At 39.4% G+C, this 21898-nt stretch overlaps 1 protein-coding gene across 6 annotated transcripts in view; it reads right to left on the minus strand.

Moving 5' to 3' along the window:
• Positions 1-9789, minus strand: part of adgrb1a (adhesion G protein-coupled receptor B1a) — a 160896-nt gene extending 151107 nt beyond the window's left edge. For all 6 annotated transcript variants that reach the window (XM_037784266.1, XM_037784263.1, XM_037784265.1 and 3 more), the window contains exon 1: positions 9244-9789. The gene's annotated coding sequence lies outside the window, so the exon portion shown is untranslated. The remainder of the gene's footprint in view (positions 1-9243) is intronic.
• Between the last annotated feature and the right edge of the window lie 12109 nt (positions 9790-21898).

Consider the following 21898-nt stretch of genomic DNA (forward strand, 5'->3'; position numbering starts at 1 on the left):
CCGGAGTTACTCCGTTCTCTTTTGATGTTGAGTTTTCTTGGCAACAGCATACCTGTATACTTTTCTACCCATTTCAGTTCAAATGCAGTTCAAACAGAGAAAAAAGGCTCATTTGACCTCAAACCACCGATGCCTACAGAGTAGAGCCATAAAGGCTCATAAGTACGATGGAGACTACCTCAGGATGGCCTTATAAATAAATGTCAGGCAGTGAATTGATCTCTGCATATAAAGAGATGACCGTCCAACCACAGCATACAAATCACTGTGATGTGTCGTAAATATGCTACCAGAGTCAAATCCCAGGGCACTGTGCCAGGAAACGTGTCCGAAGATTTCAGACAAACGAGGAGAGGAAAAGCACTACTTGTATCTGAAATTAAAAACGCTATCCGCATGCAGTTTAAAATAGACAAAATGCTCAAGTATTTTAACAAAGGAAGCAACCTCAATTGGTTTGCCTTGAGATGTTACAAGCTGCCTGTTATGCAGGAGTCTGTTCCTGTTTCCTCAGAACAGCGTTTACTTCCTTTTGTCATGATTCAAGGACAGCTTAACAGCTGAGACTGAAGCCTTTTAATATCTACCTGCTGCTTAAAGTCCCCGTGAAACGGACGCTAGAGCGTCTCTGACTGCTGCACTGTGACGCATCTCACAGTGAATCACAATATATGAGCGCTGTACAGTCACAATCATAAGGATTTAAATCAAATCATTTGCAATTGATTGGGCTGTTAAAAAGTGGGCGGGCTTAAGAGGTTAGCTCGATCCAATTTTTCCGATGCCAATACCAATATTGATCATTTCTTAAATTGGTATGTGATTTTTTTTTTTTTTTTAGGAAAAAACAAAACAAAAAAAACAAACAGATCATTACACTCAAAGGTAAATCACATGACTATATTGTTTTTCTAATTCCTCTAACATCTCTGTATATTTATATTCTGTAACTGTTTACATTCAGTTTATTCATTTGCAATAACTGCCTACCACAAATTAATATTACTTTATTTTACATTTTATTTATGTTTATATTTTAGCCCACAGTATGGATCCACCCATCCCTACCGTTGGCTCCACACACACTCACTTCCTCACCTTGTTGTTAGATCAGGCAGAGGACGAGGGAGAAATGAAATGGAAAAGTTGCTGAATTTCAGCCGGCTGTGTGTTAACGTTGCTGTGTGTTAACATTGCTGTGTGTTAACGTTGCTGTCTGTTAACGTTGCTGTGTGGTAACGTTGCTGTGTGTTAACATTGCTGTGTGTTAACATTGCTGTGTGGTAACGTTGCTGTGTGTTAACGTTGCTGTGTGGTAACGTTGCTGTGTGGTAACGTTGCTGTGTGTTAACGTTGCTGTGTGGTAACGTTGCTGTGTGTTAACGTTGCTGTGTGTTAACGTTGCTGCAGCGCGGCCAGTACATGCAGATGAACGGCGCCCGGAGCCCCTGGCTCACCCCTGCCGGCAAAACTCCGCCAGACGTTTTGCGTAGTCCTCCGGTGGACTTTCACTGCATGTACTGCGGCGCTGCAGTGACGGAGCCGGTTGAAAAATCTCTAAAGTTCCCCTTGAATGAATCCGACCTCAGCCACATCGTTTTGGAAATGAAAACAGTGTTCTTTTGCCCAAAAACACATCTCTTGGTGTCTCCCTCCATACCGCTCTGTTAGCTACTTCGATCAAAGAACGTTTATTGATTCAATCCACAAACGATTGGCTAGCTAGTCGCCCAAAGTCTCATTTGATTGGATGAATTTTTGTAAACGCCCCCGAGTACAGGATGAGTCATCAAACATATATTTGGCATATAACAAGAGGTAAATGAACAATTAACCCAGGGACACAGAATTACAACTGGGGAAATGTATTTTTAATTCCATGGCGACTTTGAAGCTCGGGTGGAAACCAGCAAGAGCATGCAGGTCGTAGCTCACCTGGGCCAAAGCTGGCCAGTTCCACTGCCTCACCCTCTCAGCTCACACACCGTCTCCTGGTTTAGTTGCTTGGTGTTGGCTTTTCTTTTAGCATGCAACACCTCCAGACACATACACCACTGATGTGCTGATTGGTCACATCTCAATACTTTATGAAATAACACTATTTAATAAACTGTTTCACCCTGTCGTGTGTTCTCCCTGCTTTGTCGGGAACCGTGAGCCAGTTCAAGACAACAGAGTCAAATGCTTTATATAAATCAATAACCAGTGCTGCACAACATGGCTTCCTAACCAGAGGCTTAATCATACCACTCACCACCTCCAAATGTGTGGTAATAGCACTACGCTGTTTCCTTCTCACGATCAGCTCACTCACACGCTCTCCACATTAACAAATGGGTCATCAGTCCTTTCACGGGTGGTTCAATAAAACCATTTAATTTCCACACGATTGTGCAAGATGATAGATTTTTATAGTGCATTTATTTGTACACACATTCACAAAGCATAGGGACATCTTCACATGTTTAGATTGGAGATGAGAGAAAGGTTGGCTACCTGTACACTGATGCTTGATCTAAAGTGTTCAATCTACACAGGAGTTGTATTTTAATGCTCATAAAGACCTTTGTCAACCAGCCAGCGTTGACTCACTTTATGCTTGGCTGCTCTCTCGACAGTTGTTCTCCAAACAAAAAGCCCCATGTAGCACCTCACCAGCTTTCATACCTTAGCAACAGGAATGATTAAGTGATCACACAGAAAGCGACTGCTGTCATTTCACTCATGAATGAGCAGAGGAATAAATAGAGGTAAATATATCATTTTACCTGTTTGGAATTAATGTTTTCTCTCTTCCTTGGTAAGTGCCAAATTCACCCCGGCAACAAACTATCCAATCACACCGCATGGCAGTATTTGGCATAACCTATAACAGCTACCAAACTGTGTAATAGCAACAGTTTTGCTCAGTGACACAATTTTTCAAACCAAAGTGCTGATGTTTCTCCGGTGTCTTGGTACACACATGGTCTAGACCCCATACTGTGTGGCCCCAGCTCTCTAGGTCACCCTCTCTCTCGCTCGCTCTATTGTGAACTGTCTCGTGAAAGCGAAGGCATAGTTCTTATAAAGAGACCAAGCACTGATTCAAATGTGCTGGCAAATTCCACCTTCCAGCAAATCCTCTCAAAAATATACAAAATCTGTGGTTCGGCCCGAATTAAATGATTGGACAGACTTATACGAGGACTGCTGTCGGGATGTAATGATAATTTCAACAAATATAACAAAACATGTTTTTGAAGAGTATCACCAACCCTAGCTTTGACAACAATTTTCATAAATTAATTGAGATCAGTTGAGGAAATCCAAGCACCGCCCACCAGCCGGAGCAAACTTTCTCATTTTACAGCTAAACAGAACACCACAAGATGATTCTGACAACATTTGAGGAGAGAAATAGGCATTAACGTAATATAATATTGATTGATATTTGATCAGCGCTGCCTAGTTTGACCTTTTGGTCGGAGTTTGCAAGTGATTGACAGCTGCATCCGTTGAATGAACAGCCAATAGGAACGCTCTCTCTCTGGAAGGACCTGTGATTGGCCAAAGACTTTCGTCAGATTTTTTAAAGCCTGAAAACAGAGCCATGAGGAGGTGTAGGAGTCTAGTTTTCTCCCAGAACACTTAAAATATGCTGAAAGGTTATTATGTTTTTTTTGCCCAGTGATGCCAGAAACATTCTGTTTACTGCAGGTTTAAGTTTAGGAAAGAAAAACATGGTTTGGGTAAAAAGAACTCTGTTTGTAACGTAACTTCTTACGTAGCCTACGTAACTTAAACACCGGACTCCTGGGTGAAGGTTTGAACCAACCCTCCACCTCCATACGTCCTGATACTTCTGTATTTTACTCTCAAAAGACAAGAGCTAAGATTTACACAGCCGCCACAGACATGACTGAATACAACATAGGTTGTGTTTACATCTCAACAGATTACTGATGGAGGGATTACATTGCCACTTCACAATGAAGTTAAAACAATAGATAGAAACTTGACATTGCCATCTTCGGTGCATAGCGTATTTTGTTGGTGAAGCATTCACTGATTGAACTTTATCATCAGAAGTACAAATTCCCTCCGCTAGCCAGATGACTAGCCTCGCAATCAGGTGCTACGTTTTGTCACAGGAACTTTGTATGTCTGTTTCAACGCCAACATTAGCTCATATTGGCATCAGATACAACTTCCATCCTCCGTATGAAACGGAGATTCAGAATTGAGTGTTGAGGGCTGAGGTGTGAATGTAGCCATTGAGGCTCTTGGTGGTAAAGCTTTGTGGCTGTTACATGCTTGTCAGCCTGAGTTCCTGTCTCACGCTGCACATTGGCCAAGCCTCATTAAGCACCCTTCCCAAGCTCCTTGTTTAGTCCCTAATTAGTGGAGCCAGTGGTGTTGCAGGACCTGGTCAACCTCCAAGCAAAGATCTTCTCCCCACAGCACAGTCGAGAAGCCATTAGGAACTTCAGGACATGGGATATTGGCATGTTTCACCTTTAAAGTGCCTATGTTGTGTGTGTGTGTGTGTGTGTGTGTGTGTGTGTGTATGTGTGTGTGTGTGTGTGACTAGCCTATCTGTGCTGACTGATTGCTGTGTATTTACTCCAAAGCATGGTGGGTGTCACACACAAAGCGATGTGTGGCGCTCAGAGGCAGCAGAATAGCACTGTCTATCTATGTCACACAGCCCTGTGTCTACAGTCCCTCTCTATCTCGCCTTTAATCCATCTTCTATCATCCCGGTCGACTGTCTCCTCGTCACCCATCTATTCATCTCCCCTCTTTCAATGACTCCCTCTGTCCCCCCCACCTCACTGTCTCCTCTTCCTCCCTCTGATGTCACAAATTCAGATATGAGGTCCTCTGATAGCACACAGCCTTGGACACTGCAGCCTTGTTTGGAGGGGAGTGATCAGAAGGATGAGAGGATGGAGGGGAAGGCGAGTGAGTTGACGGCGGCGGGTATTTTCCCAAGCAGCGGGAGGATGTAAGATGCAGAAACAAAGGAGGACATCTAGGTTAAAAAAAAGCATGCATGAATGCCTCTGAAAAGGCCTATGTTGTGTCGCCGGCTTGTCTCATCCCTGTGACTCGGAGCCAGCCGTGCCTGTCGGGGGCACTACTGTTGAGTCTATTTATGTTATCTGCTCTCTTTCTTGCGGATAAAACAGTCGACTGCTAATATTCATACCTGGGGGGGGTGAGGAGAGGAGGAGGGGGGGTCTCAGACTCTGAACCTGGCACAGTCCCAGGAATGCATGTGCTGTCATAAGAGCAGACAAGTCCTGTACACTTGACTCTCCTCGGAGTCTTGTGGCAGGTCTTGCTTGGATTTTAATGGCACTGTGACAAAAATGCACTTTTCTTGCAACAAAACATGGAAAACACCATAAATGTCTGAGGAAGGGTTAAGTGCCCCCTCCCCGCTATATCTTTGTGGTGAATGCAGAGGAAGTTAATGTGGGACTAACGTCTGCAGTTGGGATGTCACGAGAACAAATACTTTGGTAAGTCGATGCCAAAATTTTGAAAAGGTGACAGTCGCCACCAGAGACGACGGAGCATTTCCCTGATAATTAGAGATGCACCGATCCCACTTCTTCAGTCCCAATACCGATAGCGATACCTGGGCTTTGGTACCGATCTGATACCGGTGTTTTATTAATAAGCTGTATGCCTCACTGTGAGGAAGTGACTGGGATCATTCTGTTATGTGTAAGGCAACATCAGGCTTTGACTTAAACATCGCTTTCCTGACTTTGTAAAACAAAATTGAGCAAATAAATATACATTTACTGAGCTGTTATTTATTATTGAAATAATAAAACCTTCACCAGCAACTTGGTAAAAAAAAATCTTCATAATTAACAGTAATTACAATTCAAGTGTTTTTAATGCAGCAACAAATTGGTCAAAACTTCAACAGGAATTCAAACTCCAGTCTATAATGTATATAGTGTATAAACATAGAATTGAATTGAATAGATCGGCCCCCATTGTCACGATACTCGATCCAGCTAATTGACTCAGTATCGGCCCGATATCGGTACATCCCTACACTGTGAACAACAAATCTGTGTTGAAATCGTCAGGAGGAGAGCTCGTTAACGTTAGCTGTTGGCTGTTAGCACAATCCTGTTAGGCTAAATAAGGGAGCTAACAGCTAACATACTGGGGTTGCATTGATTTACATTATGATGCTTTATTCATGTACAACGTTATCATGATGTGTTCAAATGTAATCTTGTAAAATAATGAGAAAAAAAAGTATCCAAACAGTAGTAAAGGAGTGTTGAAATAATGATTGTTTTGTTTTTGTTTTTCACCGTGGTATCCAATTGGATATCGAGAATCGTGGAATTTCACTGGTATTGGTATCGACTACTAAATTTCTGGTGACATCCCTGATCTGCAGGGCCTTGGTTTGAACATTTAAATGTTAATGAGAGGTCAAACCACTGGACCACAACCAGAACACTTTGGGGAATGCAAACAGGCATCAGAAGCTGCAGCAACGTGGGTCCTCTGCAGGTGTTTCTCTGAGGGAGATGGAGTTTTACATCCACCCAATAAGGGGAATATGTAACAGTAAAGCAGATAAAAGGGTTGGATTCAACAGTAGAACAATACAGAGGGACACTAGGTACAACATGGCAAGGGAACTTTTCATATAGTTTGACCTTAAATCCCTAAAGTATCTGGACCTCTGAGTATATCTGCACTGTTGGACTGCTTAAAAGAGCTGCTAACCCAAACATAATGGCATTAATCTAAGTTCAGGTAGTGTCTTGTAATAGTTTACACTTTTTTTCTGAGGCTTTTATACAATTTTAATATAAACTATTGATTTGATTCTGGAAATATTGGCATCAACGTTTAAAACGGCATACTGAATCGGTCTTGCTTTTCCTACATTAAACAAGCAGGTATAACCTTCCTATATTAAAACGTACATGCATCAAAACAGTAACGTCGATAAAATGTCAAGAGCTGAATTAGCTGCTTTGCTTTGCTTTTTTTTTCACCAGACTTTTAAAGACCACGGCTTCACCTGTTGAAATATACACGTTTTAATAGAAATATACAGCATGACTCTGCATTTTCAGCTCTGTCCCCTTTGTAAGAAAGCCCACATGATGCTGCTATAAATCAACAGCGGTCAGTTCACCACATAAGCTAATGGAAATTGAACCTGTCTCATCCAAAGGGATGGGCTTAAGTGTTTTTATAGCACCCCGCAGTAGTATGATCTGGTAAAAATGTCTGAGGTTGAACTAAATTATTGTGAGGATATTTTGACGACCAAAAAAAAAAAAAAAAAGGAAAACAGACAGACAGAAAAATTGTCTCTAAGTCTAACCTGAAATCCAACCAAAAAATACTGCTGTGAAAGTGAACAGAATCCTGCCCTGTCTGTGTCATTTCCATCAGGTTGTGTATGCACATGCATCATGCCATGGACTGGACATTAGTGAGTCTTGCAGCAGGAGGAGAGCTGAGGGAGGCTCCTTGCACCAGAAGGGGACAGTGAATGACAAGCCATGTTGTGGCCAATAAGACTGCTGGCCATCCGTGAGTGATACCAGGCTGACTGAAAGTGCGCCACAGCAAAAGGCTCAAAGCATTCATCTGCCTACTCCACTGCAAAGAAAGCAGCTACGTTTCTCTCATAAGCATCACTGGGCACTGGCTGATCAGCATGTATTACCAAGGCATTACTGGAGCACATTCTATTCTAATCCATGCAGAATTTATTTAAAGATGGCTAGTCATTAAATCCAGATTTAAAGTTTGAGGAATAATTAAAGGTGAACAGTAAAGGTACTGAATGATACAGTTTTCTTTTTCTTTCTGTTTTTGTTTTAGGTTTGTCTCTCTCCACACTTACAGCTCAGCCTGCTAGAAAAATACTAAGAATGATATCTAGACTTTTAGTTCATTAAAATATGACAAACTCCCACAAGTCATGCACCAGTTTCACCCGGATACGCAGAGCTTTCTCTTGGATGGATGGAGAACCCAAACATCAAACTCAATTTAAAAAAAACAAAAAACAACCTTGCATTTAAATGCAGCCTCAAAGCTACACACACTGCTTTGAAAAGGCATCCTACGAGCTGGTATTCTCATAAAATGTCACATCACCTTATGGAAGCTAAAAGACATAATGTTTGGGCTAGAAATTAAAACTTGAGGAATGTGTCTGGAGGAAATCAGTTTAAAAGTTTAAACATGAATGTTTACTGAAATAATAAATCCTGCAGTGTGTTTCCATATGTGCCGATTTAAAGAGTTGCGCTTATTCATTCTGAAAATGTCTTAAATTACAACCCAGCTGGTGTTTAACCTTTGCCAGCGAGCAGAGACTCATTCAATTACATGTTTTTTGAACGAAGTTATGCAAAACACCGACTGTCTCCCCAGAGCAACCGTCCATCCTCCAGGGCTGACACCGTGGAGCTCAGACTGTGACCACTATCTGCCTTTAAACATGCACTATCTACCTTTAAACATGCACTATCTATGTTTAAACATGCACCATCTACCTTTATAAACATGCACTATCTACCTTTAAACATGCACTATTTAAACATGCACTATCTACCTTTAAACATGCACTATCTACCTTTAAACATGCACTATATCTGCAACCATCTTGGACTCTAACCACTTTACACTTACTTTACACTATACATCATATATACCACTTTATAGACTGCACATATGTACATATTGCATTTATTTATTGCACATACTACATTTATTTATTGACGGACTGCACACACACTGTTGTTGTCTGACAGGCTGATTCATAAGATAAGATAAGATAAGATAAGATAAGATAAAATGGAGCTTTATTAATCCCAGGAGGGAAATTCATCGGTGCGCCTCCAGAGAACACAGACTGGAGACTCCAGTGCTGCTCTCCAACCTGACTGAACGCAGACCACATTATAAGAGGAGTGGTGGCACAACACAACAACCAGAATGCATCTCCAGAGAATGCACTTGATATCGGTCTCTTTCGTGATCATTTTGCCACCAAACCGCCCAGAACAGAGACCAAACCGACACGCAGCTCACCAAAACAAAACGACAGAAAACCAGCTGTGCGTCTGTGTGTGTGTGCGTGTGCGTGTGTGCAGTAAACTTGAGCTGTGGTGTCACTAAGAGGTCAATAAGAGGGATTATTATTAATAATAATAATAATAATAATAATAATAATAAATGTCATTTTACCTTGAGTAAGTTATCAGTCCCTGTGATGCATCCTGTGAGTGGTCAGAGCTCGGTGCGTCCAGATCCAGGAGCCTGGAGGACAAGTCCTGGATAATAAGTCCACAACACAACGCCTTATAGGACACCACTAGGATGTCTCCTACTGAGCAGGACACGATGGAGCCTTACTGGGATGAAGAAGAAGAGGAGGAAACTCAGAGAGGAGTTATGGATGTGCGTTAGTTCCGACTGTGCGTAAAAAGAGGTTCAGAAAATCCAGAATGTCTCCACCGAAGATTCGTCCTCGTGCTCCTCTTTTATTTATAAAGGGAAATAAAAATCCACAATTTTGTTTTGTTTTTGTTATTCCACAAATTCTGACATTCGTCTCCAAAAGTTGTTCTCGGAGATGTCTCCTGTCTCCTGTCTCTCTCTGGTGTCCAGGTCTCACAGTCTCCAGGTGCATGTGAAGGTTTAATCAGAGAGGGTTCTCGCGCGCGTCTTGGGCAGCCTCCGTCCCTCAGCTCGCGGCTCTGGAGCGTCCGTGCCTGTCTGTCTGTGTGTCTGTGTGTGCGTCCGCGCGCAGCAACAGCCGGATTCCTTATTTGGAAGCCCGGGGCTCGAGCTGCTGTCAAGAGACTCAAGTTAAGACCAGAATCACTTCCAGCAAAAATCCTTCACAATAAAAATAAATAAATAAATAAATAATAATAATTAGGGGGAATCGCTGCAAATGCTTCTCTGGAGAAGCTCTTGATTAACGCAGAATATGATCACTGTCAAATGAACCATTGATCACATTTAAGCAAAAACACTATTTTGAAAAATACTATAAATAACAATATATATACTGTATATAATTTAATATAATAAAATATACTCTCTCTCTCTCTATATATATATATATACACACACATATATACATATATATGTGTGTGTATATATATATATGTATATATATATATATATGTATATACATATATATATAATTACTATTAATGATTAAGATATTATTTGTAAACCTTAAATAAATTGTTTGAAAAAACATCTATAATAGATAGATATCTGTAACGCTATGTTAATGGTTACTAATTGGTTTGTAAAGCATCAATAAAATCAATAAATCATTTAATAAAATAAGATAAATTCTCTCTCTCTCTAGATGGAACAGAAACCAATTATTAACTACTGACAAAGTATTAACTATCTATCTAAATAATGTTTATAGATGCTTTACAAAGTATTTATTAATCATTTAACAATATATTATAATCATCAGTTGCAACTTTATAATAGCCATCCAAATAAAATGTACTAATGCTTTAGAAACCAATTAGTAACCATTAACAGTGTGTTACAAATATATATCTATTCATTATCTATTAATAGATATTTTTATATATATATGCTTTTCTGTTTTTTATTTTTAATAATATTTTCAAAAGCCTGTCAATCTCTGAAAATTAAAAGCGTATAGATGTGTAAGTGAAGATACAGGATGCAGTCAAAAATACATTCCCATGTAAAGCAGCCTATAGTGCTGTGATGTGTATCTTTTATCAGTACATGTATATTTTCATAACCACCAGAACCTGTAAAGCATAAACATACTGTAGGATAGGCACACTTTATCTATAGCCTCCAACATGTCTCTTATAATAACATGTCAGTTTCTTTATGATATGTGTAAATATAATTACTTTTTGTTTCTGTTGTACATTCCACTGAAAAAAAACAATACATGAAACAGCATCCCCTTGGGAATGCTTTTATTTTGAAGGCAAAATCGCCTAATTTCCTGCCAGATTCTGCCTTTACTGTGTCCAAAGCTGAGGGGGTTCCTCTCAGTAGAAAATCCTCCCATCAGCCCCCTCTTCTGGAGTCAAACAGAGTCAATAAGATGTTGTGTCAGGTCTGTGGCACCACCTACATTTACCACACAAAGAGGACATGTTTAATAAATAGCCTCAACACAGGGTTCTTTACAGGTTAGAGAAAAACACTCAGGGAATGCAGCTGACTGAGTGATGCACCAGTTTATGTGGAGGGGAAACAACATTAGCCAACATATATCCTAAATATATATCCTAAACCAACATGGAGCTCCAGTCAAACAGGGACGTAGCTATAGAGACAGCTGAGGTCATGTCCTCACACGCTGCATACTTATTACACATGCTGGGTTTAGAAGACTGATTATGTTTTTAGATTTAGTTCTGTTTTTAGTTTATCTGTTTTTTAAATAGACTTTTCAATTTATCGGTGTGTGCTTTTTTAACCAAACATAAAATTAAATTGTTAAAAAAAATTGTTATGTAGATGAATATTAAAAATAATAATAATAATAACAATAAATCCACAGCACCTTTAGAAAGGTGCTGAATAAAGGTATGATTTTTCCTGAAAAAAAAGTTATTATGATTGTGAATTAATCATTTTAGAAATTTTGGCATGTCCAAAATTAATGTTTTGTTTATATATATATATATATATGATATATAATAATATATCTGAAGTTCGATTCCAACTTCTAACAAGGCTTGTGAGCCGATAGTAAAACGTGCGTTAGTATGACGTGGTATCTCTGGGTCGTGGGGAAAAAACAGATAAATGGCTAAGAATGACGGTAAATGGCTACGACTAGTAAATGAAAGTAAATAAAGCAACGGAGGACGGGGGAGGGAGGATGCGACATCTGGTGGCTGAATGTGATCAATAGCACCTTTAAATTATATATTTATATTTATATATTTAAGAGACTTCCTTTAGATACGATATTGAGAGCACAAAGGAAGTGTAAACACTTTAAATCGATAGCTAATTAAAAGTAGTTAATAGTTATTTTATTGTTTACATACAATGCAAATATAATTAATACTGTTTTTTAATTATTAGTAGTAATGCTATGTTATTTTATCATTATTTTGAGTAATATGAAAAAAAAATGTTTTTGTATTTTATCATAGCTGATAAGACACAATAACAATTATGATAACATTATTGTTGCACACATTATAACATTTGATATACTATATTAAGTATGTATTAGTGATTGACAAATTATTTGTAACCCTTTAAGAAATTGTTTATAAAACATCTATAAACATTACATAGATATATGGACCAGAAACCAATTATTAACCACCGACAAAGTATTAACTATCTATCTAAATCATGTTTACAGATGCTTTTACAAAGTGTTTATTAATCATTTAACAATATATTATAATCATCAGTTGCAACTTTATAATAGCCGTCCAAATAAAATGTACTAATGCTTTAGAAACCAATTAGTAACCATAAACAAACCAATTAGTAACCATTAACAAACCAATTAGTAACCATTAACAAACCAATTAGTAACCATTAATAAACCAATTAGTAACCATTAACATGTTGTGTTACAAATATCTATCTATTATAGATGTTTTTTCAAACAATTTATTTAAGGTTTAAATAATATATTAATCACTAATAGGTCAAATATATATATATATACCATATATATATATATATGGTATATATATATATATAGTATATACAATGTTATAATGTGTGCAATACATTATTAAAAATAATATAGCATTACTAATAATTAGTAAACATTATTAATTATCATTGTGTTGTTTGTTAACAGTAAAATAACTATTAACTAAGTTTAATTAACTATCAATTTACCATTTATAAATGATGGATATTATAAAGTGTAACCCATAAATACTTAGGGAGATTACATTTACGGATTATACTGTATATACAGTAAATGCTTGTCAAAAACGTCTTTGGGAAATGAGTTGGTGCTGAAGGGGGTTTGCATTTTTGACCTCAGTATTACTAAAATCTCGGCTATGGCACCGGCTCAGGAGCCTCTGGGTAAATATGAGACTCCCTGGTTCCTCCAACTTCCTGTGCATTGTGTTTGCATCCAGTTGCCTTTCAGTATCAAGAGCACACAGCAGACACATGGCAGCTGGTATATTTTGCCCAGGGACCCAGAAAACCCAGAGACGAAGCATTACTCCAGAGCTGGAATGTAAACTGGCCCCGGGTTTGCCGTGTCTCAGTTTCTGCTGGTTTTAATGAAACTTTTAGAAATATCAGCAATATATTTTAGTTGATTCCCAATATGAAAAAAGGTATTACAACTTAGATTTTTGATACAGGGCCCCACAATAAGACAGAGTCTCACAACTGGATACAAAAATAAAATCATATATATTAAATAAAAAATATATAGATTATAAAATGATGTGTTATTTTAAGGGGACACACTACAGGTGAACAGGGTAACTAATACTGTAGATATCACCATGAAACTATCCCAGTTGATCACTGGCATTACAATAATTATGTTTTAAAGGTCACATATTGTAAAAAGTGAGATTTTCAGGTCTTTTATATTATAAAGCAGGTTTAAGTCATATATATAAATACTGTTAAACTATAAAAAAAAAAACGCTCAATATATGCAGAAATACACACAGCCCGTATTCAGAAACTGTGTGTTTGAAACAAGCCGTTAGGATTTCCGTCCATTTGTGATGTCACAAATCTGCAATATTTAGACCATTACACGGTTTTAAACGTAAACATACTAAATGTGTCCCAGTTTATTTCCTGTTGCAGTGTATGTAAATGAAATCAGCTGACAGGAAGTAAACATGCACCCAAATTGTTGCCTAGCAACGCTATTCTGTTGCCATTCCGTTAAAATGCTCTTAACCGGGCGTTTCAGACAAAGCTTGAATACAGGTATATTCAGGCAGGCAGTATGAGAAAAATAATGTGTTTTTTGAACATTAAAGCATGTAAACATGTTCTAGTAGAAACCCAAAATACAAACATGAACCTGACAATGAGCACGATATGTCCCCTTTAAAGATATGAATTGTAAAATTCCATACATTAAGACACTACAGGTGAATCGGGTAAAGTAAATAAATAATAGATATCACCATGAAAATTCCCCAGTTGATTACTAACATTAAGATATTAATTTATTGGTATTACAAGTTTTCAGAAATTCCATGTTTAAATATACCATTGAGGCATTATCTAATGCTAACTTTGGGTGAATTTAGGATGAATCTACAGACGCAAACAGACAAAGTAGTAAAATAAACACCTAAATGTGTATTTTGGATGTTTTCTTTCCACTAGTCTGAAAGTAGACATGTTATAGAAGCAAAATAGCCCAAAATCTCAAAATTGACCGTTGCGTATGTTTGTGCCTGGGGTGTCTCCCCATCATAACACTTATAATATGCTTTAATGGCAAAACGGGACCTCTAGGGCCCCTTGGGGGGAGCGTGGCAACGCTTATCTCCAGGACCTCTTGCCCCAGGGCAGTTGTCCACTTTGCCCAGTTGGTAATCCAGCCTTGGGGATGTGAACCATTCCAAATCAATATGAATGACTTTCATTATCACAATAGGTTTCTTTCTTATGTACCACTACGACAGAAGACAACTTAATCAGAGACATTAATTAGACATTCACTTTTAGATTGTGCATTGTCACAGAATATGTTCTAAAACACGAGGTATTGTGTTGAGATATTGACGATGGCTAACACAATATAAAGGGGATGCATTTGTGTACGTCTCTGCAACATAATGTGTTGACCTACGTCAGATAATGCCTGACAGATCTGGCCCACGTGCAATCCCAGGGCCCTGAGCAGAAACTGAACCCAGGCCCCCCACTTGGAATGCACATTGACAACAGTAAGTCACTCATGCGCAAACTGAAGAGCAAACTGCAAATTATTGCCACAGAGTGTTTCTGCATTACAATTAAAATCAGTGAAAATAAAATAAATTCTAACTTGATAAAATGTCAATATACAGCTCAGTTCTGTTTTCTTTTAAAATGAATGAATCCACTCATTGCTGTACCCACTTAACCTGTTCAACAAAGGAATTTAAAAATATGTAAATTCTGGAAGAAGTGAACAAGGTCTTCACTCGCCTACTGTGTTCATTCAGGCCCCCAGTAGTGTTGGCACTGGCAGGCCCTGAGCAGCTGGTTAATTAGCATATGCCTACGGCCGGCTATTAGATTGACCAAGTAATAACCTTCTCAATCATTAGCCATTGTTCCTATAGCCAAGTTCACACCACACAACTTTCAAAGTGGTCAGATCGCTCTACTTTCACATTATACACAACTCACTGCTGATTGACTGATTGATTGATGTTGTCGTTAGCACACACACGCTCCTTCACATAATAACCTGTTTCCACGTCTTCAATATTTATCAATCTATCAACAACTTTGGTCCGTGTTGCAAAATGCAGCACACACAGTTACAGGCGACTCCTCCACCAGGTTTCCCCTCAACCTGTGTCCTCATTGGCTGTAGCTCCCTGACAGACTCCTGACAGGTCTAGAGTTTTAGACTCCTAGTTATCTGGAATGATTCACCTACATATCACAAGTTGGGGTTTTTTTTGTTGTTACGATTTTGAAATAGATTTTGAAATGCCAGAATCTATATATTTGCTTCATCTAAGTCTATGTGGAGGTAGAAGGAAGTTACTGCTTTTATTGTTGTAGTCTGAGTAATGTGACGTCATATCCGTTCCGTATCCGTCAACCAAAACAAACCGCAGCGAGAAACGAGAAAGTAGAAAACATCGGAGGGTCAGCGTGGATACGAGCTGCACCATCACATGTTAAATCCAGCGTGGTACACACTACACATCCAGTAAAGGATGGAAACACTTTGGGTTTCACACATTGGTTTTCACACATCACTGCTAAAGCTGCATAGGGTTAGGGGTTAGGGGTATAGTCATGAACAGGAAACGTTATCGTATCGCGGTTACGTGGCGGTCGAGCCAGCCGTCACTCCCATCTCCGTGGTCAAATGGGCCGACGCTACGACTGTAGAGCACCCATATACTGACATATATGTTAAATGCATTCAAATAGCCCCGATGGAGCTGACCATGGATGGATAAAGAGAACGGAGCTGACAGGAGAGCTATAAACGACATTACATGTCCTTTACAAATGAAAAAGAAAATACTACTAATTTGTGAAGGAAATGTCTAAAAAAAGTCAACAAATATTGCAACAAATCGCAATACCTAAAAATCATAATACATATCAAATCCGCCCCCGAGTATCGTGATAGTATCGAATCGGGAGATGTAGGTGTATCATCCCAGCCTCTCGGCTCACTACTTTGAACAGTTCACACACGGATTTGCCTCTGATCTGGGGCTTTTGTCGGGGAACTCCAAAAACTGTCGGCGAGCATTAACTCAGGGCTTGAGTCGTACAGTGTGAACTAGATACTGTTTGAACTGCTGTTGTAGATAATTTGCATTTACTTACTGTGTACATTAAAACAGTTTTAAAATTGCCTTGTTTAAATGGCATAAATGTCTAAACAAAATGTTAAAAAGAAAGAAGACTTGCTGCTTGTGTTGACTTAAACCGACCAGCTGATACCCATGAATGTGTGTTTTCCCCACTAGTGTCCAGCAGAAGTTGATATAACCGGTTAGTCTAATGTCGGACCACACGCTGAAGCCATTACGCCATATTGGAGTAGATGGAGTGTAAATAATGTTCAGCGATTTGAATCTCACCTTGAACAGAAGCGCGATTACCATCGTAAGAGAGTCATCAGTATTGCATCATGCGCTGCCATGTGGCCCAGAGGTGTAAATGGAAACACCACATCACTCTGCGCTGCTCTCCAGTACACTGGGGCTCTGTCTGAAGGCAGAGAGCTGGAGGACGCTTGTGCTCAGTATGGAGATGGTTCAGAGTCACACAGAGTCTCCTGTCAGTGTGAAGAAACAAATGTCATCAATGGAAATCAGAAGCAATTCTTTTATGGGCCCTTATTATTCATTTTTCATAATTCTATTTCTGAATACATTATTGATCAGGATAAGAATGATGAAATCCGTATTTTGCAAATGAGACTTCAATTTAAAGGTTGTTTTTTTATGGAATGGATGCAACCACTCACTGGCGACATCCCATTGGTCCATGATTGTCTCCACTAACAGACCTTTTTCACAGCAGATTTATCAAAGTATGAAAAGCACAGGTGGAACTACTAACATTAGTATCCAAGGAAGCCTGTCTGATGAGCCAGCAGGTACAATACCAAACCCTGGTAGGAACCTAAATGGTACACAGCCTTCATTAATGTGCTATTAATTGCACCTGTGCTTTTTGTGCTTGGACACGTAAAGAAAAAATCTCTTCCCACTTCAGTTATTACAGACTGGCCTGATTGACCATTGACTTGTGTGTAGTTGAATGACTCTTAACCACCCTGACAGTTTACTGTGAGGGTTTAGATTGAGTTACCTTCCACGTTCCCACATTTTCGCCTAATTTCACAAGCTTATGAAAATGAACTGGAGGACCCGACTGCAGTCAGAAGCATGAAACTGCAGATACTACTAAGAGCAGTTTTAAAAGTAAATAAAATGACAGTTGTCTGCAAAAGTCAGACTATTAGTCAAACTCAAGACTCATATATCCTAGACAACAAGTGAACTGAAGTGAGGTGGAAGCTATTCAAACATACTGTGGCGCTGCACTGCAGCCGTACGGGTTTATAAAGTGTGTCTGGAGACAATAAATCTACAACAGGCTGTAAATTTCTACCACAACTCTCTAGTGAACAAAGCTCTCGTTGGCCACAGACTCCTCGATGATGAGCTCTTTTTCTATTTCATGTCATTTTCGAACTATCTGATCCACAGTGGTCCCCGACCACTCATCTCACAGCCGGCTGCACATAGAGACCGATGTTATGTGTCCAGCTCGGAGGACTAAAGACTGGTTGTGATTCAAATGAGGTTGTATAGCTCATTGTCTACCTCACTACGGTTAGAAAGAGCCCTCGTTGGTGTTTTAACTATGGTTCTCTGATGAGTTACTGATCTGCAAACCTTGAATCTCTGAATATCTTTCCAACTTTACCAAACTATCCAAATTAGCAAAAGCTTCTGCTGACACTGTTCAGATGCTTTGTTGGGCCGATATCCAATGGGAGGCCTTGATGAGCAACGTCATGCACAACAACTCTGACTAGTCGGAATGACGTTTGAGAAATCTGGAATAAGAATTCTGACTTGTTTATTATGAGCATAGGTAATGCCACTTCAAACACTATATAAGGGCAGGTATCAGCATAGGTAATGCCGCTTCAAACACTATACAAGGGCAGGTATCAGCATAGGTAATGCCCCCTCAGACACTATATAAGGGCAGGTATCAGCATAGGTAATGCCTCCTCAAATACTATATAAGGGCAGGTATTGGCATAGGTAATGCCGCCTCAAACACTATATAAGGGCAGTCATCAGCATAGATAATGCCCCCTCAAACACTATATAAGGGCAGGTATCAGCATAGGTAATGCCTCCTCAAATACTATATAAGGGCAGGTATTGGCATAGGTAATGCCTCCTCAAATACTATATAAGGGCAGTCATCAGCATAGGTAATGCACCCTCAGACACTATATAAGGGGAGGTATCAGCATAGGTAATGCCGCCTCAAACACTATATAAGGGCAGTCATCAGCATAGGTAATGCCCCCTCAAACACTATATAAGGGCAGGTGTTGTGCCGTGTGCAAAGACTCTGACACATGCCCAAGAATTGGAGAGATGCCACAAAAAGAAAGGGTTATAAGAAGAACAATGTCAGCAGTAGTGAAATTGAGGTACTGTTAAATGAACATAAAGAAAATAAACATGATTTTCCAGAGCGTCAGTATTGTTGTTACAGGGAAATCAAAAAGCATCAAAGAACAGTGTAAGCCAGTTAGAAGCTGAACACATGCACGTCCAAGGGTTTTCATAGTCTTAATTGGGATTAATGGACCAATACCAAAATACAATCATTATAATTACTCTAAAACATGTGCTAATCTAAATTTGAATATAAATGATAGTCTGCGTTTTTATATGTTCCTCAAATATAAAACTTGTGCTTCCTTGTGTTGGCAAACTATTTGTTGAACTGTGAGAACAAAATGTTTTTTTTTTTTCTCAAACAGATGGTAAGAGTGCTCTCAACCACTGGTGTTCTCTTAAAGGTCCCATATTGTAAAAAGTGAGATTTTCAAGTCTTTTACATTATAAAGCAGGTTTAAGTCATATATAAATACTGTTAAACTATCAAAACGCTCAATATACGGAGAAATACACACAGCCCGTATTCAGAAACTGTGCGTTTGAAACAAGCTGTTAGGATATCCGACCATTTGTGATGTCACAAATCTACAATATTTAGACCATTACACAGTTTTAAACGTAAACATACTAAATGTGTCCCAGTTTATTTTCTGTTGCAGTGTATGTGAATGACATCAGCTGACAGGAAGTAAACATGGACCCAAATTGTTGCCTTGCAACGCAATTCCGTTGCCATTCCGTTGAAATGCTCTAAAACAGAGCGTTTCAGACAAAGCGTGAATACAGGTATATTCAGGCAGACAGTATGATAAAAATAATGTGTTTTTTGAACATTAAAGCATGTAAACATGTTCTAGTAGAAACACAAAATACAAGTATGAACCTGAAAATGAGCATGATATGGGACTTTAACTAAGAGAAGAGCAACAAAAAGAAAACACTGGTGAATCCCAGAAATCAATGGGTACTAACAAAATAAGAACAAATCGTGGAGACGAACAAAATGAATAGGACATTTGTTTTATATTGCTTCCTGCATGAGGCCCACTTGGGTCACAACAATCATTATAAATCATCTTTTTGGGGGACCATGAATATCTAAAGCAGATTTTATGGCCCACTCATATCACTATCCAAAAAACAAAGCAGGATTTTGAAAAGCAGAGCCAAAGCAGCAAAGAATCTTTGACATTGCTCCCAGTGAACAGAGTTTTAGCTGTCTGGTGATGCATTCATGCTGTGCTCTCAGTCTGAGTATCTCATGTCAGGGGTTAGTGTAGCAGTAGTTAGTGCCCACTGCAGCACCCTGACCCTGAGTCCTCATGGACAAACCACAGCAGTAGTTTGCATCTGTCTCTTCCGTCTCACGCTCTCTCTCTCTTCGAGCTGCAGATGATATGTATTCAGGCATCGCCCTTCCTCCACACACATACAGAAACACACTTTTAGCTTTGCCACTGGGCACGGCCACACAGCTGGGAAACGTTCTGATGTGAAACCCAGAGAGATCTGAGAGGCTTCTAGAGGCGAGAGCACAAACAAATACATCTTCCCTCCTTGACTGTCATTGTCTCCACTTCAATCAAACACAAACAGGCATGTACAAGTGCACACAAGGACGCGTACACACAAAAATCCATCTCAAGGCCACTTAGCAAACAGTGTCGTCAGAGGTACGTATGAGCAAGCTGTTTCACATGTGAATATTTCATGCTGGTGTTGAACTGGATGACTGAAGCCTCCAAACCTTTTTCTTGAGAATGGTGATGTCTGATCATGTTTGCATACATACTACAAGCTGCAGAATATACCACGATGTATCCTGAAATGCTTGCCAACATCCCCTTTTTTTTTTGCTGCACCCATGAAGCAATCAAATTTCTGGCACAATCAAAGTCTTATGCAGCCTCGTCATGAATTGCATTTACAGGAGGCTGAGAGTGCATTTTCTGAGGCTCTTTGTGTTGGAATTATGTTCAGCTAGAGTCCAAGAGCACAGGGAGCGCACAGGGATGAGTATGAGGGGGAAAGCAGCTGTGTTAGCAGCTGAACTAATAAAAGAGCATTTAAAAAGAAGCACCCCGTCTCCTAATGCCTCACACTGACACGGAGGAATTAACGATTGCTTCGTTTCCAGGAATTCATTAATGCTTGGCATGAATGAGTATGTGCTATTCAACATCATTTAAAGTAGCACAAAAGTAAATCATTCCTGTCTTTCTATTTTTGCAGAGAAAATTAAGTTGTAATTTTGGGCCCATTGGCTTTAATTGCCAACATGCTTCATGTTGTGACATGACTTTATGACCTCATTGTGGTGATGCGGCAGTGTTTTGCTTCTGTGGATGGATGAGGTTCCACATTTCATAGGCTGTGTTCACACTAAGGTTGAAAGTGTCTCAGGTTTTATTTGTTTTTTGTGTTTTTGAATGCTTATGAACAAATCTCCATTACCACCCGGGCACCACAGATCCCAGGGGGCGCAATGTCACCGAAGATAATACCTAAATATAAAAGGTGTGTGTTTAGTCTCAGATAATCTATGACAAGGAGCACTGAAACTGTTCTGGAGAACACAAGACTTTCAATCAGGAGGCCGGTGTTTGTGTCCCGAGTGAAACTAAAACTAACGTTGACTTATTTTGTCACGTCAGTCGTTAGTTACATGACTCATCGCTATCGTCAGTCAAGTGAGTCACGCGAGTCGTTACTATCGTCAGCTCCGTGAGTCGTTAGTCAGTGAAGTTAAGGTCAACCACGACAATTTCCTAACCCTAAGTGGTTGTGTTGCCTAAACCTAACTTCCTGTGAAAACGGAAGTTTATTTTGAAAGGACACTATGCATGTAACGAGCGTATACAGACACGCCGTCCCTGGTACCCCGCGCGTAATGTTGGTAGGTAACATTACCTTGTGATAGTTGGAAGCCTGAGGGTAAAGAACACAGATCTCAGACCTGCTGTTTTATACGTTAACGTTTTTACCAACATATGTCA

The sequence above is a fragment of the Sebastes umbrosus genome, chromosome 11, assembly GCF_015220745.1.
Source record: "Sebastes umbrosus isolate fSebUmb1 chromosome 11, fSebUmb1.pri, whole genome shotgun sequence".
Classification (NCBI taxonomy): Eukaryota; Metazoa; Chordata; class Actinopteri; order Perciformes; family Sebastidae; genus Sebastes; species Sebastes umbrosus.